Here is a 5092-nt window from a genome sequence, read left to right as displayed (position 1 = left end):
AATTATAAAAATTATAAAAATACTAGATATGAACTCATAACTCTAAAAATATAATGAGTTCAATGCTAAAACATTACAAATTGAATCCATAAAGTATAAATCCTAGATCCACCTCTATATATAGGGTATTCCAAATTCAAAATATATGGCTAGTGATATCGATAAACTTAAAATGACGTCATATTTAAATAAAATTTCACTGGCTAAAGAATCATTTAAATTCTTAGATAGCCGACTAAAGTGAATTTCAAAGTAAGAATAATATCTTCACTTGCATCATTATAAATATAGTAATTATTGAAATATATATATATAAAGTTTTAGAAATTGAAACGTCAAAATAGAAATATTTTTTGATAGATAACAACATACTAAATAAGAGTTCAAGTCGTAGTAAAAGAGTCATGTTGTAACCAAAGAATCGTTCATATTGTGTCAACCTTTGTTGTCGCGACCCAAATCCCGGTCGTGATGGCGCCCAGCACACTACTAGGCAAGCCCGACCATTATTCAATACTTAACCCAATTTATCAAAAATAGTGGAAAGAAATATCAATTAAGAAAGATTAAAATACTGAAGATTTTAACAAAATACACAATATAATCTCACTAGGACCCGGTGTCACGAATCTGAGCCTCTAGAATACAGAATATCATCCTAATACACGGTATATCCAAAGTCCGATAATGCGGAAATAAAGAGATAGGATAGGAGGGAGAAGATCAATGGCTGCGAACGCCGTGCAGCTACCTCGATACTCCCAGAGGCTGGATCTGCTGATCAACTGGATCTACTGAGCCTGAGACTGCTCTGGATCTACACACAAGGTGCAGGGAGTAAAGTGAGTACTCTGACCCAGTGAATAATAAAAGTAACTACAGTCCGAAGATAAGAAAATCCAGTAAATACACAAAGTAAGCTACAATCCGAATATACAGCAACATATGGAACTGAGCAGCTAAACACCAGTATAAATACAAATACATGAATGCAATGCAATGCATATGATGGTACATTCCAGTACCCACTGCGGCGTGCAGCTCGAGCCATCCATATTTATTTATCGTCGACGACGCTCACTAGGGGTGTGTACAGACTCCGGAGGGGCTCCTACAGCCCAAGCGCAATATCTTGGTCAGTTATTGTTACCTGACCGGTCAGCCATTGTTACCTGACCAATTTATATCATACAGTGTCATTGTTACCACTGTTCAAGTATATCATCCAGTGTCATTGTTACCACTATTTCAAGTATATCACACAGTGTCATTGTTACCACTGTTTCAAGTATATCGCACAGTGTCAATGTTACCACTGTTTCAAGTATATCACACAGTGTCATTGTTACCACTGTTTCAAGTATATCACACAGTCTCATTGTTACCACTGTTTCAAGTCACTTTATAATCAGTCTAGAAAATAATATAATAAGCCCCTTGGGCATTTACAAAACAGAAGTTCCCAGCCCAGAATACATTTTAAAATATCATTTAAGTTTTCAACACTTAGAATTATGGCTGAGTTTGCAAAACAGCATTTAAAACCTTGGACTGAAATTAAATGATATGCAAATCATGCTAAGCAGTAATATCAATCCTCGAAGGATTTTACAAATCGGCACAAGGCCCCAAACATGGCATCAAGCCCAGTAATATCAATGAAGTATGTGTATCAATCACCAGTATAGTATAAACATCACACGGGATGGACCAAGTCACAATCCCCAATAGTATCCGACCCCGCACTCGCCATGGAGTGCGTGTCACACCTCAATATAGCGTTACGATATGAAAGGCCGGGGTTTCAAACCCTCAGAACAGCATTTGCATCTATTACTCACCTCAAGACGGCCAAAAGTCTACTCCGCGATGCCCTTTCCTTTCGAATCGACCTCCTCGCGCGTTGAATCTTGCCAAAACCATAAGTAATATATTACAATAGGCTAAGGGAATATAACCCAATTGAAAAGACTCGAAAAATATCGAAAATCACGAAATTTGCAAAACCCGAGCCCCGGGCCCACTTCTCGAAAAATTACGAAAGTCACATCACCGGATTCCTCGTCTTGCCACGAGTCCGTACATATAAAATTTACCAAAATCGGAGTTCATTTGACCCCTCAAATCACCAAATCTTATTTTCAAATCCCTAAGCCTAAATCCTCAATTTTTCTATAATTTTCATGCTCAAATCCATACATAATTGATGTACTTAACTCAAAATAGGTGGGGATAACTTACCTTCACATTGATGATGAAAATCCCCTCTTGAAGCTCCCCAAAAATCGTCCATACTTTGAAGAAATGAAGAAAAGTGAGCTAAATCCGTGTATAAAAGAATCTGCCTGTGCTTCATCGAGTTGTACCTTGCACTTGTGCTATACAAGTTGTACATCCTATTAAAATTGTTCTTTGTCGGACACCTTCTGTTTAAACACCCATAACGTCTTGTATAAATATCCAAATGACAAACGGTTTGACGATTTAGAAACTAGACTCAAAGATCTTTAATTTGATAGGTTGTACACCATATAACTCTTTATATATCCCGAGATATGAGCTTCTAAACTGCATCGTAAATTCTGTCGAAATTGCTCCAGCAGCCCTTTTCGATCCATCGTAACTTTCTGAGATGATATCCAAATTGCAAATGGTTTAACTTTCCGAAAACTAAAATGTATGGGCTACAACTTTCATGTTTTGCACCTTTTCTGATTTCTTATAGATTACAAGATATGAGCTTTCAAACTAGACTACTCGCACCTAAAATTTTCTGGGCACAGCAGAATTTTCTGCAATTTTCTGCAATTTTTCCTAAGTCCGAAACACTCCCGAGTCCTTGGGGCTCCAAACCAAATATGAACACTGACTCTAAAACATCACATGAACTTGCTCGAGCGATCAAATCGCCAAAATAACATCAAAATCAATGATTTGAGCCTTAAATCCAAGAATTCTTTCAAATTTCATAAACTTTCAAATTTTTCAATTTAAGGCCGAAACCCGTCAAACAACGTCCATTTGTAACCAAACTTTACAGGAAGCGCTTAACCAACATATATGACCTGTACCAGGCGTCGGAACAAAAATACGAGCCCGATACCATTACTTTCTGATCAAATTTCATTTTCATTTTCCTTAAACATTTTCAGAAAATAATTTCACGAAAAAATTCATTTCTCGGGCCTGGAACCTCGGAATTCGATTCTGGAAACACATTCAACTCCCATATTTTTCTATGGACCTTCCGAGACCGAAAAATCACGGGTCCGGGTCCGTTTACCAAAAATGTTGACCAAAGTCAACTTTAACAATATTAAATATCAAAAAATTTCAAATTTTTCCCATAATTCATATATTTCAACACAAAGATATTCCGGACACACTCCTAAGTCCCAAATAACCTAACGAAGCTATCCAAACCATAAAATTTGCATTTCGAATCCGATATCAAAATTTCCACTTCCGGCCAAATTTTCTCAAAAACCTTCAATTTTCCATCTTTAGCCGAACGGCTCCAAAATGACCTACGGACCTCCGAATTCACTTCCGATCACGCTCCCAAATCCAGAATCACCATACGGAGCTACTCCCAGTCTCGGAATCCCAAACGGTCATCAATAACGCTGAAATGTATTTTAAACCAAACTGATGCAATTTCTTCTAAAATGCTATCTTCCACAATATGCGCCAAAACGCTCCCGGGTTATCCAAAATCCGATCCGGGTATACGCCCAAGTCCGAAATCATCATACGAACCTGCTGGAACCTTCGGATCCCAATTCCGAGGTCGTTTACTCAAAATTCCAATCCTAGTTCATTTCTTCAATTTTAAGCTTTCAAAATGAGAATTTCCATTTAGATTTGACTCCAAACTTCCTGAATTTTAATTCTGACCATACACACAAGTAAATATACCTGAGATGAAGCCGCTCATGGCCTCAAACTGCTGAATAACGCGTTGGAGCTCAAAACGACTGGTCGGGTCGTTACAATCTCCCCCACTTAAACATACGTTTGTCCTCGAACGTGCTGAGAACTACACTGAAGTAGTCTGAAATCACTTGTTTAACACATCATGCACCTTCCCATGCTACCACTACTCCGTTGAGCATATTAGCTCGATAATTCTGTAGATATACTTATTTATTCAAGCAAATAAGCCATTAGGCCCAATTCCAACATCCTGAATTTCCCTGCCAAGCCTGTTTCCATCATACGACCACCATATCAATCTCCACACGTTGTACCCAAACATGACTGCATAACTTTGCTGAATTCACACTTTGCATCACTTTACTCATAGAACCACAATAACATTCTTTAAACATAATAGTCGAAATTCCACAAATCTGATGCTCCCATTGCATCTCATGATCTACACAGGTCTTGCTCTAGATTTTTTTTTCAACACCGACACGACTGAAGAGATGTGCCGAAATTCACAACCAACTGCTAAATCAACAATTCATTGGATATACACTCCTGACAAGTTCCATTACCTTGTCCCAAACCAAAGAATGATCTTTGCTCTATAATATACTTCATATAATCAGTTTGCACTGACCCCAAATCTAGTAACCTCGTCTAACCCAGTACGAACTGCTCAGGCAATAAGCCACCTCAGACATAATAAAAAATCCCACAAGACGCCACAATGTGCCAGTATGCTATCAATTCGAACGCGATACAAAAGGAAGGCGAACTCTAGAAGGAACTACTCAACTCGCACACTAACATAGACTTCCTCAGAAAACAGGGAAACAGAACACACAAAAGCAAATATGGGCACTAAACTGAACATCACACTGTTGCGGCGTACAACCCGATCCAAACAACATACCCATGGCGGTGTGCCACCCGATCCACATATAGAACTCACATAAGGAGATATACGTCGAGTTGAATAGCTCATCACATCAAAATACCGATTATCGGTCATAAACACACTAAGGTGCATAATATCATTCCCAAGGAAACATATAGCGCTATAGGCTACAAACTCAAGCACAACTGAGGTGTGATACATGATTTAAGTCTCATCCTGCTCATATAACATCACCGCTGAGCGGAACCTCAAAACATAAGGAAT

At 38.3% G+C, this 5092-nt stretch overlaps 1 long non-coding RNA gene across 1 annotated transcript; it reads right to left on the bottom strand.

Annotated features, from left to right (window-relative positions):
• Window positions 1–552: 552 nt before the first annotated feature.
• LOC142174918 (uncharacterized) lies at window positions 553–2298 on the bottom strand. The gene is made up of 3 exons (XR_012704014.1): window positions 2242–2298; window positions 1842–1909; window positions 553–817 (listed from the first exon to the last, which is right to left on the bottom strand). It is a non-coding gene; the product is annotated as an uncharacterized LOC142174918 (long non-coding RNA).
• Between the last annotated feature and the right edge of the window lie 2794 nt (window positions 2299–5092).

Source organism: Nicotiana tabacum, chromosome 3 (genome assembly GCF_000715075.1).
Source record: "Nicotiana tabacum cultivar K326 chromosome 3, ASM71507v2, whole genome shotgun sequence".
NCBI lineage: Eukaryota > Viridiplantae > Streptophyta > Magnoliopsida > Solanales > Solanaceae > Nicotiana > Nicotiana tabacum.
Note: the sequence above shows the minus strand (reverse complement) of the source record. Positions and strands in the feature narration are given on the sequence as shown.